Below are 23596 nucleotides of genomic sequence, written 5' to 3' on the forward strand. Positions count from 1 at the left end.
TGTGGAATCGGCAAAGGGATATTTGGAAGCCCATAGACCCCTACGGTGAAAAAGGAAATATCTTGAGATGGAATCTGGAAAGAAGCTTTCTGAGAAACTGCTTACTGTTCTGTTAATTCATCTCACAGAGTCACATCTGTATTTCGTGGATCTCTTTGCTAGCCTTATTTCTGTGGAATCTGAGAACAGATATTTCGGTTCCCTTTGAAGACTATAGGTCCAAAGGAAATATCCTCCGATAACAAAGAGAAAGAAGCTTTCTGAGAAACTTCTTTGTGTTCTGTGAAATCATCTCACAGAGTTACAGCTTTCCCCTCAAGAAGCCTTTCGGTGAGACAGTTCTTGTGGATTTGGCAAAGGGATATTTGGGAGCCCATAGAGGCCTATGGTGAAAAAGGAAATATCCTCATATGGAATCTGGAAAGAAGCTTTCTGAGAAACTGCTTAGTGTTCTGTTAATTCATCTCACAGAGTTACATCTGTATTTCGTGGATCTCTTTGCTCGCCTTATTTCTGTGGAACCTGAGAACATATATTTCGGATCCATTTAAAGACTATAGGGCCAAAGGAAATATCCTCCGATAACAAAGAGAAAGATGCTTTCTGAGAAACTTCTTTGTGTTCTGTGAAATCATCTCACAGAGTTACAGCTTTCCCCTCAAGAAGCCGTTCACTAAGACAGTTCTTCTGGAATAGGCAAAGTGATATTTGGAACCCAATGAGGGTTACGGTTAAAAAGGAAATATCCTCAGATGAAATCTGGAAAGAAGCTTTCTGAGAAACTGCTTAGGGTTCTCTTAATTCATCTCACAGAGTTACATCTGTATTTCGTGGATCTCTTTGCTAGCCTTATTTCTGTGGAATATGAGAACAGATATATCTGATCCCTATGATGAATCTAGGGCCAAAGGAAATATCCTCCGATAACAAAAAGAAAGAAGATTTCTGAGAAACTTCTTTGTGTTCTGTGAAATCATCCCACAGAGTTACAGCTTTCCCCTCAAGAAGTCTTTCGCTAAGGGAGTTCTTGTGGAATTGGCAAAGTGATATTTAGAAGCCCATAGAGGGCTATGGTGAAAAAGGAAATATCCTCAGATGAAATCTGGAAAGACGCTTTCTGAGAAACTGCTCTGTGATGTGTGACTTCCACTCACAGAGTTACATCTGTATTTCGTGGATCTCTTTGCTAGACTTATTTCTGTGGAATCTGAGAACAGATATTTCGGATCCCTTTGAAGACTATAGGGCCAAAGGAAATATCCTCAGATAACAAAGAGAAAGAAGCTTTCTGAGAAACTTCTTTGTGTTCTGTGAAATCACCTCACAGAGTTACAGCTTTCCACTCAAGAAGACTTTCGCGAAGACAGATCTTGTCGAATTGTCAAAGGGATATTTGGGAGCCCAAAGAGGCCTATGGTGAAAAAGGAAATATCCTCAGATGAAATCTGGAACGAAGCTTTCTGAGAAACTGCTTAGTGTTCTGTTAATTCATCTCACAGAATTACGTCTGTATTTCGTGGATCTCTATGCTAGCCTTATTTCTGTGGAATCTGAGAACAGATATTTCGGATCCCTTTGAAGACTCTAGGGCCAAAGGAAATATCCTCCGATAACAAAGAGAAAGAAGCTTTCTGAGAAACTTCTTTGTGTTCTGTGAAATCATCTCACAGGGTTACAGCTTTCCCTTCAAGAAGCGTTTCGCTAAGACAGTTCTTGTGGAATTGGCAAAGTGATATTTGGAAGCCCGTAGAGGACTATGGTGAAAAAGGAAATATCCTCAGACGAAATCTGGAAAGAAGCTTTCTGAGAAACTGCTTAGTGTTCTGTTAATTCATCTCACAGAGTTACATCTGTATTTCGTGGATCTCTTTGCTAGCCTTATTTCTGTGGAATCTGAGAACAGATATTTCGGATCCCTTTGAAGACTATAGGGCCAAAGGAAATATCCTCCGATAACAAAGACAAAGAAGCTTTCTGAGAAACTTCTTTGTGTTCTGTGAAATCATCTCACAGAGTTACAGCTTTCCCTTCAAGAAGCCTTTCCCTTAGACAGTTCTTGTGGAATTGGAAAAGGGATATTTGGAAGCCCATAGAGGGCTATGGTGAAAAAGGAAATATCCTCAGATGAAATCTGGAAAGAAGCTTTCTGAGAAACTGCTCTGTGATGTGTGACTTCTACTCACAGAGTTACATCTGTATTTCGTGGATCTCTTTGCTAGCCTTATTTCTGTGGAATCTGAGAACAGATATTTCGGATCCCTTTGAAGACTATAGGGCCAAAGGAAATATCCTCCGATAACAAAGACAAAGAAGCTTTCTGAGAAACTTCTTTGTGTTCTGTGAAATCATCTCACAGAGTTACAGCTTTCCCCTCAAGAAGCCTTTCGCTAAGACAGTTCTTGTGGAATCGGCAAAGGGATATTTGGAAGCCCATAGAGGGCTATGGTGAGAAAGGAAATATCCTCAGATGAAATCTGGAAAGAAGCTTTCTGAGAAACTGCTCTGTGATGTGTGACTTCCACTCACAGAGTTACATTTGTATTTCGTGGATCTCTTTGCTAGCCTTATTTCTGTGGAATCTGAGAACAGATATTTCGGATCCCTTTGAAGACTATAGGGCCAAAGGAAATATCCTCCGATAACAAAGAGAAAGAAGCTTTCTGAGAAACTTCTTTGTGTTCTGTGAAATCATCTCACAGAGTTACAGCTTTCCACTCAAGAAGCCTTTCGCTAAGACAGTTCTTGTGGAATTGGCAAAGTGATATTTGGGAGCCCATAGAGGACTATGGTGAAAAAGGAAATATCCTCAGATGATATCTGGAAAGAAGCTTTCTGACAAACTGCTTAGTGTTCTGTTAATTCATCTCACAGAGTTACATCTGTATTTCGTGGATCTCTTGGCTAGCCTTATTTCTGTGGAATCTGAGAACAGATATTTCGGATCCCTTTGAAGACTATAGGGCCCAAGAAATATCCTCCGATAACAAAGAGAAAGAAGCTTTCTGAGAAACTTCTTTGGGTTCTGTGAAATCATCTCACAGAGTTACAGCTTTCCCCTCAAGATGCCTTTCGCTAAGACAGTTCTTGTGGAATTTTCAGAGGGATATTTGGAAGCCCATAGAGGGCTAGGGTGAAAAAGGAAATATCCTCAGATGAAATCTGGAGAGAAACTTTCTGAGAAACTGCTCTGTGATGTGTGACTTCCACTCACAGAGTTACAACTGTATTTCGTGGATCTCTTTGCTAGCCTTATTTCTGTGGAATCTGAGAACAGATATTTCGGATCCCTTTGAAGACTATAGGGCCAAAGGAAATATCCTCAGATAACAAAGAGAAAGAAGCTTTCTGAGAAACTTCTTTGTGTTCTGTGAAATCATCTCACAGAGTTACAGCTTTCCACTGAAGAAGACTTTCGCGAAGACAGTTCTTGTCGAATTGTCAAAGGGATATTTGGGAGCCCAAAGAGGCCTATGGTGAAAAAGGAAATATCCTCAGATGAAATGTGGAACGAAGCTTTCTGAGAAACTGCTTAGTGTTCTGTTAATTCATCTCACAGAGTTACATCTGTATTTCGTGGATCTGTATGCTAGCCTTATTTCTGTGGAATCTGAGAACAGATATTGCGGATCCCTTTGAAGACTATAGGGCCAAAGGAAATATCCTCCGATAACAAAGAGAAAGAAGCTTTCTGAGAAACTTCTTTGTGTTCTGTGAAATCATCTCACAGAGTTACAGCTTTCCCCTCAAGAAGCGTTTCGCTAAGACAGTTCTTGTGGAAACGGCAAAGAGATATTTGGAAGCACATAGAGGCCAATGGTGAAAAAGGAAATATCCTCAGATGAAATCTGGAAAGAAGCTTTCTGAGAAACTGCTTGGTGTTCTGTTAATTCATCTCACAGAGTTACATCTGTATTTCGTGGATCTCTTTGCTAGCCTTATTTCTGTGGAATCTGAGAACAGATATTTCGGATCCCTTTGAAGACTATAGGGCCAAAGGAAATATCCTCCGATAACAAAGAGAAAGAAGCTTTCTGAGAAACTTCTTTGTGTTCTGTGAAATCATCTCACAGAGTTACAGCTTTCCCTTCAAGAAGCCTTTCCCTTAGACAGTTCTTGTGGAATTGGAAAAGGGATATTTGGAAGCCCATAGAGGGCTATGGTGAAAAAGGAAATATCCTCAGATGAAATATGGAAAGAAGCTTTCTGAGAAACTGCTCTGTGATGTGTGACTTCCACTCACAGAGTTACATCTGTATTTCGTGGATCTCTTTGCTAGCCTTATTTCTGTGGAATCTGAGAACAGATATTTCGGATCCCTTTGAAGACTATAGGGCCAAAGGAAATATCCTCCGATAACAAAGAGAAAGATGCTTTCTGAGAAACTTCTTTGTGTTCTGTGAAATCATCTCACAGAGTTACAGCTTTCCCCTCAAGAAGCCGTTCACTAAGACAGTTCTTCTGGAATAGGCAAAGTAATATTTGGAAGCCCATAGAGGGCTATGGTGAAAAAGGAAATATCCTCAGATGAAATCTGGAAAGAAGCTTTCTGAGAAACTGCTTAGGGTTCTCTTAATTCATCTCACAGAGTTACATCTGTATTTCGTGGATCTCTTTGCTAGCCTTATTTCTGTGGAATATGAGAACAGATATTTCGCATCCCTTTGAAGACTATAGGGCCAAAGGAAATATCCTCCGATAACAAAGAGAAAGAAGCTTTCTGAGAAACTTCTTTGTGTTCTGTGAAAACATCTCACGGAGTTACAGCTTTCCCCTCAAGAAGCCTTTCGCCAAGACAGTTCTTGTGGAATTGGCAAAGGGATATTTCAGAGCCCATAGAGGCCTATGGTGAAAAAGGAAATATCCTCAGATGAAATCTGGAAAGAAGCTTTCTGAGAAACTGCTTAGTGTTCTGTTAATTCATCTCACAGAGTTACATCTGTATTTCGTGGATCTCTTTGCTAGCCTTATTTCTGTGGAATCTGAGAACAGATATTTCGGATCCCTTTGAAGACTATAGGGCCAAAGGAAATATCCTCCGATAACAAAGAGAAAGAAGCTTTCTGAGAAACATCTTTGTGTTCTGTGAAATCATCTCACAGAGTTACAGCTTTCCACTCAAGAAGCCTTTCGCTAAGACAGTTCTTGTGGAATTGGCAAAGGGATATTTGGGAGCCCATAGAGGCCTATGGTGAAAAAGGAAATATCCTCAGATGAAATCTGGAAAGAAGCTTTCTGAGAAACTGCTTAGTGTTCTGTTAATTCATCTCACACAGTTACATCTGTATTTCGTGGATCTCTTTGCTAGCCTTATTTCTGTGGAATCTGAGAACAGATATTTCGGATCCCTTTGAAGACTATAGGGCCAAAGGAAATATCCTCCGATAACAAAGAGAAAGAAGCTTTCTGAGAAACTTCTTTGTGCTCTGTGAAATCATCTCACAGAGTTACAGCTTTCCCCTCAATAAGTCTTTCGCTAAGACAGTTCTTTTGGAATTGGCAAAGGGATATTTGGAAGCCCACAGAGGGCTATGGTGAAAAAGGAAATATCCTCAGATGAAATCTGGAAAGAAGCTTTCTGAGAAACTGCTCTGTGATGTGTGACTTCCACGCACAGAGTTACATCTGTATTTCGTGGATCTCTTTGCTAGCCTTATTTCTGTGGAATCTGAGAACAGATATTTCGGATCCCTTTGAAGACTATAGGGCCAAAGGAAATATCCTCCGATAACAAAGAGAAAGAAGCTTTCTGAGAAACTTCTTTGTGTTCTGTGAAATCATCTCACAGAGTTACAGCTTTCCCCTCAAGAAGCCTTTCGCTAAGACAGTTCTTGTGGAATTTGCAAAGGGATATTTGGGAGCCCATAGAGGCCTATGGTGAAAAAGGAAATATCCTCAGATGAAATCTGGAAAGAAGCTTTCTTAGAAACTGCTCTGTGATGTGTGACTTCCACTCACAGAGTTACTTCTGTATTTCCTGGATCTCTTTGCTAGCCTTATTTCTGTGGAATATGAGAACAGATATTTCGGATCCCTTTGAAGACTATAGGGCCAAAGGAAATATCCTCCGATAACAAAGAGAAAGAAGCTTTCTGAGAAACTTCTTTGTGTTCTGTGAAATCATCTCACAGAGTTACAGCTTTCCACTCAAGAAGCCTTTCGCTAAGACAGTTCTTGTGGAATTGGCAAAGGGATATTTGAGAGCCCATAGAGGCCTATGGTGAAAAAGGAAATATCCTCAAATGGAATCTGGAAAGAAGCTTTCTGAGAAACTGCTTAGTGTTCTGTTAATTCATCTCACAGAACTACATCTGTATTTCGTGGATCTCTTTGCTAGCCTTATTTCTGTGGAATCTGAGAACAGATATTTCGGATCCCTTTGAAGACTATAGGGCCAAAGGAAATATCCTCCGATAACAAAGAGAAAGAAGCTTTCTGAGAAACTTCTTTGTGTTCTGTGAAATCATCTCACAGAGTTACAGCTTTCCCTTCAAGAAGGCTTTCGCTAAGACAGTTCTTGTGGAATTGGCAAAGGGATATTTGGAAGCCCATAGAGGACTATGGTGAAAAAGGAAATATCCTCAGATGAAATCTGGAAAGAAGCTTTCTGAGAAACTGCTCTGTGATGTGTGACTTCCACTCACAGAGTTACATCTGTATTTCCTGGATCTCTTTGCTAGCCTTATTTCTGTGGAATCTGAGAACAGATATTTCAGATCCCTTTGAAGACTAGAGGGCCAAAGGAAATATCCTCCGATAACAAAGAGAAAGAAGCTTTCTGAGAAACTTCTTTGTGTTCTGTGAAATCATCTCACAGAGTTACAGCTTTCCCCTCAAGAAGCCTTTCGCTGAGACAGTTCTTGTGGAATTGGCAAAGGGATATTTGGGAGCCCATAGAGGCCTAAGGTGAAAAAGGAAATATTCTCAGATGGAAGCTGGAAAGAAGCTTTCTGAAAAATTGCTTAGTGTTCTGTTAATTCATCTCACAGAGTTACATCTGTATTTCATGGATCTCTTTGCTCGCCTTATTTCTGTGGAATCTGAGAACAGATATTTCGGATCCATTTAAAGACTACAGGGCCAAAGGAAATATCCTCCGATAACAAAGAGAAAGATGCTTTCTGAGAAACTTCTTTCTGTTCTGTGAAATCATCTCACAGAGTTACAGCTTTCCCCTCAAGAAGCCGTTCGCTAAGACAGTTCTTCTGGAATAGGCAAAGTGATATTTGGCAGCCCATATAGGGCTACGGTGAAAAAGGAAATATCCTCAGATGAAATCTGGAAAGAAGATTTCTGAGAAACTGCTTAGTGTTCTCTTAATTCATCTCACAGAGTTACATCTGTATTTCGTGGATCTCTTTGCTAGCCTTATTTCTGTGGAATTTGAGAACAGATATATCTGATCCCTATGATGACTCTAGGGCCAAAGGAAATTTCCTCCGATAACAAAGAGAAAGATGCTTTCTGAGAAACTTCTTTCTGTTCTGTGAAATCATCTCACAGAGTTACAGCTTTCCCCTCAAGAAGCCTTTCGCTAAGACAGTTCTTGTGGAATTGGCAAAGTGATATTTAGAAACCCATAGAGGGCTATGGTGAAAAAGGAAATATCCTCAGATGAAATCTGGAAAGAAGCTTTCTGAGAAACTGCTCTGTGATGTGTGACTTCCACTCACAGAGTTACATCTGTATTTCGTGGATCTCTTTGCTAGCCTTATTTCTGTGGAATCTGAGAACAGATATTTCGGATCCCTTTGAAGACTACAGGGCCAAAGGAAATATCCTCCGATAACAAACAGAAAGAAGCTTTCTGAGAAACTTCTTTGTGTTCTGTGAAATCATCTCACAGAGTTACAGCTTTCCCCTCAAGAAGCCTTTCGCTAAGACAGTTCTTGTGGAATTGGCAAAGTGATATTTAGAAGCCCATAGAGGGCTATGGTGAAAAAGGAAATATCCTCAGATGAAATCTGGAAAGAAGCTTTCTGAGAAACTGCTCTGTGATGTGTGACTTCCACTCACAGAGTTACATCTGTATTTCGTGGATCTCTTTGCTAGCGTTATTTCTGTGGAATCTGAGAACAGATATTTCGGATCCCTTTGAAGACTACAGAGCCAAAGGAAATATCCTCAGATAACAAAGAGAAAGAAGCTTTCTGAGAAACTTCTTTGTGTTCCGTGAAATCATCTCACAAAGTTACAGCTTTCCACTCAAGAAGACTTTCGCTAAGACAGTTCTTGTCGAATTGGCAAAGGGATATTTGGGAGCCCAAAAAGGCCAATGGTGAAAAAGGAAATATCCACAGATGAAATCTGGAAAGAAGCTTTCTGAGAAACTGCTTAGTGTTCTGTTAATTCATCTCACAGAGTTACATCTGTATTTCGTGGATCTCTTTGCTAGCCTTATTTCTATGGAATCTGAGAACAGATATTTCGGATCCCTTTGAAGACTATAGGGCCAAAGGAAATATCCTCCGATAACAAAGAGAAAGAAGCTTTCTGAGAAACTTCTTTGTGTTCTGTGAAATCATCTCACAGAGTTACAGCTTTCCCTTCAAGAAGCGTTTCGCTAAGACAGTTCTTGTGGAATTGGCAAAGTGATATTTGGAAGCCCATAGAGGACTATGGTGAAAAAGGAAATATCCTCAGATGAAATCTGGAAAGAAGCTTTCTGAGAAACTGCTTAGTGTTCTGTTAATTCATCTCACAGAGTTACATCTGTATTTCGTGGATCTCTTTGCTAGCCTTATTTCTGTGGAATCTGAGAACAAATATTTCGGATCCCTTTGAAGACTATAGGGCCAAAGGAAATATCCTCCGATAACAAAGAGAAAGAAGCTTTCTGAGAAACTTCTTTGTGTTCTGTGAAATCATCTCACAGAGTTACAGCTTTCCCTTCAAGAAGCCTTTCGCTAAGATAGTTCTTGTGGAATTGGCAAAGTGATATTTGGAAGCCCATAGAGGACTATGGTGAAAAAGGAAATATCCTCAGATGAAATCTGGAAAGAAGCTTTCTGAGAAACTGCTTAGTGTTCTGTTAATTCTTCTCACAGACTTACATCTGTATTTCGTGGATCTCTTTGCTAGCCTTATTTCTGTGGAATCTGAGAACAGATATTTCGGATCCCTTTGAAGACTATAGGGCCAAAGGAAATATCCTCCGATAACAAAGAGAAAGAAGCTTTCTGAGAAACTTCTTAGTGTTCTGTGAAATCATGTCACAGAGTTACAGCTTTCCCCTCAAGAAACCTTTCGCTAAGACAGTTCTTGTGGAATTGGCAAAGTGATATTTAGAAGCCCATAGAGGGCTATGGTGAAAAAGGAAATATCCTCAGATGAAATCTGGAAAGAAGCTTTCTCAGAAACTGCTCTGTGATGTGTGACTTCCACTCACAGAGTTACATCTGTATTTCGTGGATCTCGTTGCTAGCCTTATTTCTGTGGAATCTGAGAACAGATATTTCGGATCCCTTTGAAGACTATAGGGCCAAAGGAAATATCCTCCGATAACAAAGAGAAAGAAGCTTTCTGAGAAACTTCTTTGTGTTCTGTGAAATCATCTCACAGAGTTACAGCTTTCCCCTCAAGAAGCCTTTCGCTAAGACAGTTCTTGTGGAATTGGCAAGGGGATATTTGGAAGCCCATAGAGGCCTATGGTGAAAAGGAAATATCCTCAGATCGAATCTGGAAAGAAGCTTTCTGTGAAACTGGTTAGTGTTCTGTTAATTCATCTCACAGTGTTACATCGGTATTTCGTGGATCTCTTTGCTAGCCTCATTTCTGTGGAATCTGAGAACAGATATTTCGGATCCCTTTGAAGACTATAGGACCAAAGGGAATATCCTCCGATAACAAAGATAAAGAAGCTTTCTGAGAAACCTCTTTGTGTTCTGTGAAATCATCTCACAGAGTTACAGCTTTCCCCTCAAGAAGCCTTTCGCTAAGACAGTTCTTGTGGAATTGGCAAAGGGATATTTGGAAACCCATAGAGGGCTACGGTGAAAAAGGAAATATCCACAGATGAAATCTGGAAAGAAGCTTTCTGAGAAACTGCTCTATGATGTGTGACATTCATTCACAGAGTTACATCTGTATTTCCTGGATCTCTTTGCTAGCCTTATTTCTGTGGAATCTGAGAACAGATATTTCGGATTCCTTTGAAGACTATAGGGCCAAAGGAAATATCCTCCGATAACAAAGAGAAAGAAGCTTTCTGAGAAACTTCTTTGTGTTCTGTGAAATCATCTCACAGAGTTACAGCTTTCCCCTCAAGAAGCCTTTCGCTAAGACAGTTCTTGTGGAATTGGCAAAGTGATATTTAGAAACCCATAGAGGGCTATGGTGAAAAAGGAAATATCCTCAGATGAAATCTGGAAAGAAGCTTTCTGAGAAACTCCTCTGTGATATGTGACTTCCACTCACAGAGTTACATCTGTATTTCGTGGATCTCTTTGCTAGCCTTATTTCTGTGGAATCTGAGAACAGATATTTCGGATCCCTTTGAAGACTATAGGGCCAAAGGAAATATCCTCCGATAACAAAGAGAAAGAAGCTTTCTGAGAAACTTCTTTGTGTTCTGTGAAATCATCTCACAGAGTTACAGCTTTCCCCTCAAGAAGTCGTTCGCTAAGACACTTCTTCTGGAATAGGCAAAGTGATATTTGTAATCCCATAGAGGGCTACGGTGAAAAAGGAAATATCCTCAGATGAAATTTGGTAAGAAGCTTTCTGAGACACTGCTTAGTGTTCTCTTAATTCATCTCACAGGGTTACATCTGTATTTCGTGGATCTCTTTGCTAGCCTTATTTCTGTGGAATTTGAGAACAGATATATCTGATCCCTATGATGACTCAAGGGCCAAAGGATATTTCCTCCGATAACAAAAAGAAAGAAGCTTTCTGAGAAACTTCTTTGTGTTCTGTGAAATCATCCCACAGAGTTACAGCTTTCCCCTCAAGAAGCCTTTCGCTAAGACAGTTCTTGTGGAATTGGCAAAGGGATATTTAGAATCCCAAAGAGGGCTATGGTGAAAAAGGAAATATCCTCAGATGAAATCTGGAAAGAAGCTTTCTGAGAAACTGCTCTGTGATGTGTGACTTCCACTCACAGAGTTACATCAGTATTTCGTGGATCTCTTTGCTAGCCTTATTTCTGTGGAATCTGAGAACAGATATTTCGGATCCCTTTGAAGACTATAGGGCCAAAGGAAATATCCTCCGATAACAAAGAGAAAGAAGCTTTCTGAGAAACTTCTTTGTGTTCTGTGAAATCATCTCACAGAGTTACAGCTTTCCCCTCAAGAAGCCTTTCGCTAAGACAGTTCTTGTGGAATTGGCAAAGTGATATTTAGAAGCCCATAGAGGGCTATGGTGAAAAAGGAAATATCCTCAGATGAAATCTGGAAAGAAGCTTTCTGAGAAACTGCTCTGTGATGTGTGACTTCCACTCACAGAGTTACATCTGTATTTCGTGGATCTCCTTGCTAGCCTTATTTCTGTGGAATCTGAGAACAGATATTTCCGATCCCTTTGAAGACTATAGGGCCAAAGGAAATATCCTCCGATAACAAAGACAAAGAAGCTTTCTGAGAAACTTCTTTGTGTTCTGTGAAATCATCTCACAGAGTTACAGCTTTTCCCTCAAGAAGCCTTTCGCTAAGACACATCTTGTGGAATTGGCAAAGTGATATTTAGAAGCCCATAGAGGGCTATGGTGAAAAAGGAAATATCCTCAGATGAAATCTGGAAAGAAGCTTTCTGAGAAACTGCTCTGTGATGTGTGACTTCCACTCACAGAGTTACATCTGTATTTCGTGGATCTCTTTGCTAGCCTTATTTCTGTGGAATCTGAGAACAGATATTTCGGATCCCTTTGAAGACTATAGGGACAAAGGAAATATCCTCCGATAACAAAGAGAAAGAAGCTTTCTGAGAAACTTCTTTGTGTTCTGTGAAATCATCTCACAGAGTTACAGCTTTCCCCTCAAGAAGCCGTTCGCTAAGACACTTCTTCTGGAATAGGCAAAGTGATATTTGGAAGCCCATAGAGGGCTATGGTGAAAAAGGAAATATCCTCAGATGAAATCTGGAAAGAAGCTTTCTGAGAAACTGCTTAGTGTTCTCTTAATTCATCTCACAGGGTTACATCTGTATTTCGTGGATCCCTTTGCTAGCCTTATTTCTGTGGAATTTGAGAACAGATATATCTGATCCCTATGATGACTCAAGGGCCAAAGGAAATTTCCTCCGATAACAAAAAGAAAGAAGCTTTCTGAGAAACTTCTTTGTGTTCTGTGAAATCATCCCACAGAGTTACAGCTTTCCCCTCAAGAAGCCTTTCGCTAAGACAGTTCTTCTGGAATTGGCAAAGGGATATTTAGAAGCCCAAAGAGGGCTATGGTGAAAAAGGAAATATCCTCAGATGAAATCTGGAAAGAAGCTTTCTGATAAACTGCTCTGTGATGTGTGACTTCCACTCACAGAGTTACATCAGTATTTCGTGGATCTCTTTGCTAGCCTTATTTCTGTGGAATCTGAGAACAGATATTTCGGATCCCTTTGAAGACTATAGGGCCAAAGGAAATATCCTCAGATAACAAAGAGAAAGAAGCTTTCTGAGAAACTTCTTTGTGTTCTGTGAAATCATCTCACAGAGTTACAGCTTTCCACTCAAGAAGACTTTCGCTAAGACAGTTCTTGTGGAATTGGCAAAGGGATATTTGGGAGCCCATAGAGGCCTATGGTGAAAAAGGAAATATCCTCAGATGAAATCTGGAAAGAAGCTTTCTGAGAAACAGCTTAGTGTTCTGTTAATTCATCTCACAGAGTTACATCTGTATTTCGTGGATCTCTTTGCTAGCCTTATTTCTGTGGAATCTGAGAACAGATATTTCGGATCCCTTTGAAGACTATAGGGCCAAAGGAAATATCCTCCGATAACAAAGAGAAAGAAGCTTTCTGAGAAACTTCTTTGTGTTCTGTGAAATCATCTCACAGAGTTACAGCTTTCCTCTCAAGAAGCCTTTCGCTAAGACAGTTCTTGTGGATTTGGCAAAGTGATATTTAGAAACCCATAGAGGGCTATGGTGAAAAAGGAAATATCCTCAGATGAAATCTGGAAAGAAGCTTTCTAAGAAACTGCTCGGTGATGTGTGACTTCCACTCACAGAGTTACATCTGTATTTCGTGGATCTCTTTGCTAGCCTTATTTCTGTGGAATCTGAGAACAGATATTTCGGATCCCTTTGAAGACTATAGGGCCAAAGGAAATATCCTCCGATAACAAAGAGAAAGAAGCTTTCTGAGAAACTTCTTTGTGTTCTGTGAAATCATCTCACAGAGTTACAGCTTTCCCCTCAAGAAGCCTTTCGCTAAGACAGTTCTTGTGGAATTGGCAAAGTGATATTTAGAAGCCCATAGAGGGCTACGGTGAAAAAGGAAATATCCTCAGATGAAATCTGGAAAGAAGCATTCTGAGAAACTGCTCTGTGATGTGTGACTTCCACTCACAGAGTTACATCTGTATTTCGTGGATCTCTTTGCTAGCCTTATTTCTGTGGAATCTGAGAACAGATATTTCGGATCCCTTTGAAGACTATAGGGCCAAAGGAAATATCCTCCCATAAAAAAGAGAAAGAAGCTTTCTGAGAAACTTCTTTGTGTTCTGTGAAATCATCTCACAGAGTTACAGCTTTTCCCTCAAGAAGCCTTTCGCTAAGACAGTTCTTGTGGAATTGGCAAAGTGATATTTAGAAGCCCATAGAGGGCTATGGTGAAAAAGGAAATATCCTCAGATGAAATCTGGAAAGAAGCTTTCTGAGAAACTGCTCTGTGATGTGTGACTTCCACTCACAGAGTTACATCTGTATTTCGTGGATCCCTTTGATAGCCTTATTTCTGTGGAATCTGAGAACAGATATTTCGGATCCCTTTGAAGACTATAGGGCCAAAGGAAATATCCTCCGATAACAAAGAGAAAGAAGCTCTCTGAGAAACTTCTTTGTGTTCTGTGAAATCATCTCACAGAGTTACAGCTTTCCCCTCAAGAAGCCGTTCGCTAAGACACTTCTTCTGGAATAGGCAAAGTGATATTTGGAAGCCCATAGAGGGCTACGGTGAAAAAGGAAATATCCTCAGATGAAATCTGGAAAGAAGCTTTCTGAGAAACTGCTTAGTGTTCTCTTAATTCATCTCACAGGGTTACATCTGTATTTCGTGGATCTCTTTGCTAGCCTTATTTCTGTGGAATTTGAGAACAGATATATCTGATCCCTATGATGACTCATGGGCTAAAGGAAATTTCCTCCGATAACAAAAAGAAAGAAGCTTTCTGAGAAACTTCTTTGTGTTCTGTGAAATCATCCCACAGAGTTACAGCTTTCCCCTCAAAAAGCCTTTCGCTAAGACAGTTCTTGTGGAATTGGCAAAGGGATATTTAGAAGCCCAAACAGGGCTATGGTGAAAAAGGAAATATCCTCAGATGAAATCTGGAAAGAAGCTTTCTGTTAAACTGCTCTGTGATGTGTGACTTCCACTCACAGAGTTACATCAGTATTTCGTGGATCTCTTTGCTAGCCTTATTTCTGTGGAATCTGAGAACAGATATTTCGGATCCCTTTGAAGACTATAGGGCCAAAGGAAATATCCTCAGATAACAAAGAGAAAGAAGCTTTCTGAGAAACTTCTTTGTGTTCTGTGAAATCATCTCACAGAGTTACAGCTTTCCACTCAAGAAGACTTTCGCTAAGACAGTTCTTGTGGAATTGGCAAAGGGATATTTGGGAGCCCATAGAGGCCTATGGTGAAAAAGGAAATATCCTCAGATGAAATCTGGAAAGAAGCTTTCTGAGAAACAGCTTAGTGTTCTGTTAATTCATCTCACAGAGTTACATCTGTATTTCGTGGATCTCTTTGCTAGCCTTATTTCTGTGGAATCTGAGAACAGATATTTCGGATCCCTTTGAAGACTATAGGGCCAAAGGAAATATCCTCCGATAACAAAGAGAAAGAAGCTTTCTGAGAAACTTCTTTGTGTTCTGTGAAATCATCTCACAGAGTTACAACTTTCCTCTCAAGAAGCCTTTCGCTAAGACAGTTCTTGTGGATTTGGCAAAGTGATATTTAGAAACCCATAGAGGGCTATGGTGAAAAAGGAAATATCCTCAGATGAAATCTGGAAAGAAGCTTTCTAAGAAACTGCTCGGTGATGTGTGACTTCCACTCACAGAGTTACATCTGTATTTCGTGGATCTCTTTGCTAGCCTTATTTCTGTGGAATCTGAGAACAGATATTTCGGATCCCTTTGAAGACTATAGGGCCAAAGGAAATATCGTCCGATAACAAAGAGAAAGAAGCTTTCTGAGAAACTTCTTTGTGTTCTCTGAAATCATCTCACAGAGTTACAGCTTTCCCCTCAAGAAGACTTTCGCTAAGACAGTTCTTGTGGAATTGGCAAAGTGATATTTAGAAGCCCATAGAGGGCTATGGTGAAAAAGGAAATATCCTCAGATGAAATCTGGAAAGAAGCTTTCTGAGAAACTGCTCTGTGATGTGTGACTTCCACTCACAGAGTTACATCCGTATTTCGTGGATCTCTTTGCTAGCCTTATTTCTGTGGAATCTGAGAACAGATATTTCGGATCCCTTTGAAGACTATAGGGCCAAAGGAAATATCCTCAGATAACAAAGAGAAAGAAGCTTTCTGAGAAACTTCTTTGTGTTCCGTGAAATCATCTCACAGAGTTACAGCTTTCCACTCAAGAAGACTTTCGCTAAGATAGTTCTTGTCGAATTGGCAAAGGGATATTTGGGAGCCCAAAGAGGCCAATGGTGAAAAAGGAAATATCCACAGATGAAATCTGGAAAGAAGCTTTCTGAGAAACTGCTTAGGGTTCTGTTAATTCATCTCACAGAGTTACATCTGTATTTCGTGGATCTCTTTGCTAGCCTTATTTGTGTGGAATCTGAGAACAGATATTTCGGATCCCTTTGAAGACTATAGGGCCAAAGGAAATATCCTCCGATAACAAAGAGAAAGAAGCTTTCTGAGAAACTTCTTTGTGTTCTGTGAAATCATCTCACAGAGTTACAGCTTTCCCTTCAAGAAGCGTTTCGCTAAGACAGTTCTTGTGGAATTGGCAAAGTGATATTTGGAAGCCCATAGAGGACTATGGTGAAAAAGGAAATATCCTCAGATGAAATCTGGAAAGAAGCTTTCTGAGAAACTGCTTAGTGTTCTGTTAATTCATCTCACAGAGTTACATCTGTATTTCGTGGATCTCTTTGCTAGCCTTATTTCTGTGGAATCTGAGAACAAATATTTCGGATCCCTTTGAAGACTATAGGGCCAAAGGAAATATCCTCCGATAACAAAGAGAAAGAAGCTTTCTGAGAAACTTCTTTGTGTTCTGTGAAATCATCTCACAGAGTTACAGCTTTCCCTTCAAGAAGCCTTTCGCTAAGACAGTTCTTGTGGAATTGGCAAAGTGATATTTGGAAGCCCATAGAGGACTATGGTGAAAAAGGAAATATCCTCAGATGAAATCTGGAAAGAAGCTTTCTGAGAAACTGCTTAGTGTTCTGTTAATTCATCTCACAGAGTTACATCTGTATTTCGTGGATCTCTTTGCTAGCCTTATTTCTGTGGAATCTGAGAACAGATATTTCGGATCCCTTTGAAGACTATAGGGCCAAAGGAAATATCCTCCGATAACAAAGAGAAAGAAGCTTTCTGAGAAACTTCTTTGTGTTCTGTGAAATCATGTCACAGAGTTACAGCTTTCCCCTCAAGAAACCTTTCGCTAAGACAGTTCTTGTGGAATTGGCAAAGTGATATTTAGAAGCCCATAGAGGGCTATGGTGAAAAAGGAAATATCCTCAGATGAAATCTGGAAAGAAGCTTTCTGAGAAACTGCTCTGTGATGTGTGACTTCCACTCACAGAGTTACATCTGTATTTCGTGGATCTCTTTGCTAGCCTTATTTCTGTGGAATCTGAGAACAGATATTTCGGATCCCTTTGAAGACTATAGGGCCAAAGGAAATATCCTCCGATAACAAAGAGAAAGAAGCTTTCTGAGAAACTTCTTTGTGTTCTGTGAAATCATCTCACAGAGTTACAGCTTTCCCCTCAAGAAGCCTTTCGGTGAGACAGTTCTTGTGGAATTGGCAAAGGGATATTTGGGAGCCCATAGAGGCCTATGGTGAAAAAGGAAATATCCTCAGATGGAATCTGGAAAGAAGCTTTCTGAGAAACTGCTTAGTGTTCTGTTAATTCATCTCACAGAGTTACATCTGTATTTCGTGGATCTCTTTGCTCGCCTTATTTCTGTGGAATCTGAGAACATATATTTCGGATCCCTTTAAAGACTATAGGGCCAAAGGAAATATCCTCCTATAACAAAGAGAAAGATGCTTTCTGAGAACCTTCTTTGTGTTCTGTGAAATCATCTCACAGAGTTACAGCTTTCCCCTCAAGAAGCCGTTCACTAAGACAGTTCTTCTGGAATAGGCAAAGTGATATTTGGAAGCCCATAGAGGGCTACGGTGAAAAAGGAAATATCCTCAGATGAAATCTGGAAAGAAGCTTTCTGAGAAACTGCTTAGGGTTCTCTTAATTCATCTCACAGAGTTACATCTGTATTTCGTGGATCTCTTTGCTAGCCTTATTTCTGTGGAATATGAGAACAGATATATCTGATCCCTATGATGACTCTAGGGCCAAAGGAAATATCCTCCTATAACAAAAAGAAAGAAGCTTTCTGAGAAACTTCTTTGTGTTCTGTGAAATCATCTCACAGAGTTACAGCTTTCCCCTCAAGAAGTCTTTCGCTAAGACAGTTCTTGTGGAATTGGCAAAGTGATATTTAGAAGCCCATAGAGGGCTATGGTGAAAAAGGAAATATCCTCAGATGAAATCTGGAAAGACGCTTTCTGAGAAACTGCTCTGTGATGTGTGACTTCCACTCACAGAGTTACATCTGTATTTCGTGGATCTCTTTGCTAGACTTATTTCTGTGGAATCTGAGAACAGATATTTCGGATCCCTTTGAAGACTATAGGGCCAAAGGAAATATCCTCAGATAACAAAGAGAAAGAAGCTTTCTGAGAAACTTCTTTGTGTTCTGTGAAATCACCTCACAGAGTTACAGCTTTCCACTCAAGAAGACTTTCGCGAAGACAGTTCTTGTCGAATTGTCAAAGGGATATTTGGGAGCCCAAAGAGGCCTATGGTGAAAAAGGAAATATCCTCAGATGAAATCTGGAACGAAGCTTTCTGAGAAACTGCTTAGTGTTCTGTTAATTCATCTCACAGAATTACGTCTGTATTTCGTGGATCTCTATGCTAGCCTTATTTCTGTGGAATCTGAGAACAGATATTTCGGATCCCTTTGAAGACTCTAGGGCCAAAGGAAATATCCTCCGATAACAAAGAGAAAGAAGCTTTCTGAGAAACTTCTTTGTGTTCTGTGAAATCATCTCACAGGGTTACAGCTTTCCCTTCAAGAAGCGTTTCGCTAAGACAGTTCTTGTGGAATTGGCAAAGTGATATTTGGAAGCCCGTAGAGGACTATGGTGAAAAAGGAAATATCCTCAGACGAAATCTGGAAAGAAGCTTTCTGAGAAACTGCTTAGTGTTCTGTTAATTCATCTCACAGAGTTACATCTGTATTTCGTGGATCTCTTTGCTAGCCTTATTTCTGTGGAATCTGAGAACAGATATTTCGGATCCCTTTGAAGACTATAGGGCCAAAGGAAATATCCTCCGATAACAAAGACAAAGAAGCTTTCTGAGAAACTTCTTTGTGTTCTGTGAAATCATCTCACAGAGTTACAGCTTTCCCTTCAAGAAGCCTTTCCCTTAGACAGTTCTTGTGGAATTGGAAAAGGGATATTTGGAAGCCCATAGAGGGCTATGGTGAAAAAGGAAATATCCTCAGATGAAATCTGGAAAGAAGCTTTCTGAGAAACTGCTCTGTGATGTGTGACTTCTACTCACAGAGTTACATCTGTATTTCGTGGATCTCTTTGCTAGCCTTATTTCTGTGGAATCTGAGAACAGATATTTCGGATCCCTTTGAAGACTATAGGGCCAAAGGAAATATCCTCCGATAACAAAGACAAAGAAGCTTTCTGAGAAACTTCTTTGTGTTCTGTGAAATCATCTCACAGAGTTACAGCTTTCCCCTCAAGAAGCCTTTCGCTAAGACAGTTCTTGTGGAATCGGCAAAGGGATATTTGGAAGCCCATAGAGGGCTATGGTGAGAAAGGAAATATCCTCCGATGAAATCTGGAAAGAAGCTTTCTGAGAAACTGCTCTGTGATGTGTGACTTCCACTCACAGAGTTACATTTGTATTTCGTGGATCTCTTTGCTAGCCTTATTTCTGTGGAATCTGAGAACAGATATTTCGGATCCCTTTGAAGACTATAGGGCCAAAGGAAATATCCTCCGATAACAAAGAGAAAGAAGCTTTCTGAGAAACTTCTTTGTGTTCTGTGAAATCATCTCACAGAGTTACAGCTTTCCACTCAAGAAGCCTTTCGCTAAGACAGTTCTTGTGGAATTGGCAAAGTGATATTTGGGAGCCCATAGAGGACTATGGTGAAAAAGGAAATATCCTCAGATGATATCTGGAAAGAAGCTTTCTGACAAACTGCTTAGTGTTCTGTTAATTCATCTCACAGAGTTACATCTGTATTTCGTGGATCTCTTGGCTAGCCTTATTTCTGTGGAATCTGAGAACAGATATTTCGGATCCCTTTGAAGACTATAGGGCCCAAGAAATATCCTCCGATAACAAAGAGAAAGAAGCTTTCTGAGAAACTTCTTTGGGTTCTGTGAAATCATCTCACAGAGTTACAGCTTTCCCCTCAAGATGCCTTTCGCTAAGACAGTTCTTGTGGAATTTTCAGAGGGATATTTGGAAGCCCATAGAGGGCTAGGGTGAAAAAGGAAATATCCTCAGATGAAATCTGGAGAGAAACTTTCTGAGAAACTGCTCTGTGATGTGTGACTTCCACTCACAGAGTTACAACTGTATTTCGTGGATCTCTTTGCTAGCCTTATTTCTGTGGAATCTGAGAACAGATATTTCGGATCCCTTTGAAGACTATAGGGCCAAAGGAAATATCCTCAGATAACAAAGAGAAAGAAGCTTTCTGAGAAACTTCTTTGTGTTCTGTGAAATCATCTCACAGAGTTACAGCTTTCCACTGAAGAAGACTTTCGCGAAGACAGTTCTTGTCGAATTGTCAAAGGGATATTTGGGAGCCCAAAGAGGCCTATGGTGAAAAAGGAAATATCCTCAGATGAAATGTGGAACGAAGCTTTCTGAGAAACTGCTTAGTGTTCTGTTAATTCATCTCACAGAGTTACATCTGTATTTCGTGGATCTGTATGCTAGCCTTATTTCTGTGGAATCTGAGAACAGATATTGCGGATCCCTTTGAAGACTATAGGGCCAAAGGAAATATCCTCCGATAACAAAGAGAAAGAAGCTTTCTGAGAAACTTCTTTGTGTTCTGTGAAATCATCTCACAGAGTTACAGCTTTCCCCTCAAGAAGCGTTTCGCTAAGACAGTTCTTGTGGAAACGGCAAAGAGATATTTGGAAGCACATAGAGGCCAATGGTGAAAAAGGAAATATCCTCAGATGAAATCTGGAAAGAAGCTTTCTGAGAAACTGCTTGGTGTTCTGTTAATTCATCTCACAGAGTTACATCTGTATTTCGTGGATCTCTTTGCTAGCCTTATTTCTGTGGAATCTGAGAACAGATATTTCGGATCCCTTTGAAGACTATAGGGCCAAAGGAAATATCCTCCGATAACAAAGAGAAAGAAGCTTTCTGAGAAACTTCTTTGTGTTCTGTGAAATCATCTCACAGAGTTACAGCTTTCCCTTCAAGAAGCCTTTCCCTTAGACAGTTCTTGTGGAATTGGAAAAGGGATATTTGGAAGCCCATAGAGGGCTATGGTGAAAAAGGAAATATCCTCAGATGAAATATGGAAAGAAGCTTTCTGAGAAACTGCTCTGTGATGTGTGACTTCCACTCACAGAGTTACATCTGTATTTCGTGGATCTCTTTGCTAGCCTTATTTCTGTGGAATCTGAGAACAGATATTTCGGATCCCTTTGAAGACTATAGGGCCAAAGGAAATATCCTCCGATAACAAAGAGAAAGATGCTTTCTGAGAAACTTCTTTGTGTTCTGTGAAATCATCTCACAGAGTTACAGCTTTCCCCTCAAGAAGCCGTTCACTAAGACAGTTCTTCTGGAATAGGCAAAGTAATATTTGGAAGCCCATAGAGGGCTATGGTGAAAAAGGAAATATCCTCAGATGAAATCTGGAAAGAAGCTTTCTGAGAAACTGCTTAGGGTTCTCTTAATTCATCTCACAGAGTTACATCTGTATTTCGTGGATCTCTTTGCTAGCCTTATTTCTGTGGAATATGAGAACAGATATATCTGATCCCTATGATGACTCTAGGGCCAAAGGAAATATCCTCCGATAACAAAAAGAAAGAAGCTTTCTGAGAAACTTCTTTGTGTTCTGTGAAATCATCCCACAGAGTTACAGCTTTCCCCTCAAGAAGTCTTTCGCTAAGAGAGGTCTTGTGGAATTGGCAAAGTGATATTTAGAAGCCCATAGAGGGCTATGGTGAAAAAGGAAATATCCTCAGATGAAATCTGGAAAGACGCTTTCTGAGAAACTGCTCTGTGATGTGTGACTTCCACTCACAGAGTTACATCTGTATTTCGTGGATCTCTTTGCTAGACTTATTTCTGTGGAATCTGAGAAAAGATATTTCGGATCCCTTTGAAGACTATAGGGCCAAAGGAAATATCCTCAGATAACAAAGAGAAAGAAGCTTTCTGAGAAACTTCTTTGTGTTCTGTGAAATCATCTCACAGAGTTACAGCTTTCCACTCAAGAAGACTTTCGCTAAGACAGTTCTTGTCGAATTGTCAAAGGGATATTTGGGAGCCCAAAGAGGCCTATGGTGAAAAAGGAAATATCCTCAGATGAAATCTGGAACGAAGCTTTCTGAGAAACTGCTTAGTGTTCTGTTAATTCATCTCACAGAGTTACGTCTGTATTTCGTGGATCTCTATGCTAGCCTTATTTCTGTGGAATCTGAGAACAGATATTTCGGATCCCTTTGAAGACTATAGGGCCAAAGGAAATATCCTCCGATAACAAAGAGAAAGAAGCTTTCTGAGAAACTTCTTTGTGTTCTGTGAAATCATCTCACAGAGTTACAGCTTTCCCTTCAAGAAGCGTTTCGCTAAGACAGTTCTTGTGGAATTGGCAAAGTGATATTTGGAAGCCCGTAGAGGACTATGGTGAAAAAGGAAATATCCTCAGATGAAATCTGGAAAGAAGCTTTCTGAGAAACTGCTTAGTGTTCTGTTAATTCATCTCACAGAGTTACATCTGTATTTCGTGGATCTCTTTGCTAGCCTTATTTCTGTGGAATCTGAGAACAGATATTTCGGATCCCTTTGAAGACTATAGGGCCAAAGGAAATATCCTCCGATAACAAAGACAAAGAAGCTTTCTGAGAAACTTCTTTGTGTTCTGTGAAATCATCTCACAGAGTTACAGCTTTCCCTTCAAGAAGCCTTTCCCTTAGACAGTTCTTGTGGAATTGGAAAAGGGATATTTGGAAGCCCATAGAGGGCTATGGTGAAAAAGGAAATATCCTCAGATGAAATCTGGAAAGAAGCTTTCTGAGCAACTGCTCTGTGATGTGTGACTTCCACTCACAGAGTTACATCTGTATTTCGTGGATCTCTTTGTTAGCCTTATTTCTGTGGAATCTGAGAACAGATATTTCGGATCCCTTTGAAGACTATAGGGCCAAAGGAAATATCCTCAGATAACAAAGAGAAAGAAGCTTTCTGAGAAACTTCTTTGTGTTCTGTGAAATCATGTCACAGAGTTACAGCTTTCCCCTCAAGAAGCCTTTCGCTAAGACAGTTCTTGTGGAAACGGCAAAGAGATATTTGGAAGCCCATAGAGGCCTATGGTGAAATAGGAAATATCCTCAGATGGAATCTGGAAAGAAGCTTTCTAAGAAACTGCTTAGTGTTCTGTTAATTCATCTCACAGAGTTACATCTGTATTTCGTGGTCTCTTGGCTAGCCTTATTTTTGTGGAATCTGAGAACAGATACGTCGGATCCCTTTGAAGACTATAGGACCAAAGGGAATATCCTCCGATAACAAAGAGAAAGAATCTTTCTGAGAAACTTCTTTGTGTTCTGTGAAATCATCTCACAGAGTTACAGCTTTCCCCTCAAGAAGCCTTTCGCTAAGACAGTTCTTGTGGAAATGGCAAAGAGATATTTTGAGGCACATAGAGGCCAATGGTGAAAAAGGAAATATCCTCAGATGAAATCTGGAAAGAAGCTTTCTGAGAAACTGCTCTGTGATGTGTGACTTCCACTCACAGAGTTACATCTGTATTTCGTGGATCTCTTTGCTAGCCTTATTTCTGGGGAATCTGAGAACAGATATTTCGGATCCCTTTGAAGACTATAGGGCCAAAGGAAAGATCCTCCGATAACAAACAGAAAGAAGCTTTCTGAGAAACTTCTTTGT

The sequence above is a fragment of the Macaca mulatta genome, chromosome 17 (genome assembly GCF_049350105.2).
Source record: "Macaca mulatta isolate MMU2019108-1 chromosome 17, T2T-MMU8v2.0, whole genome shotgun sequence".
Classification (NCBI taxonomy): domain Eukaryota; kingdom Metazoa; phylum Chordata; class Mammalia; order Primates; family Cercopithecidae; genus Macaca; species Macaca mulatta.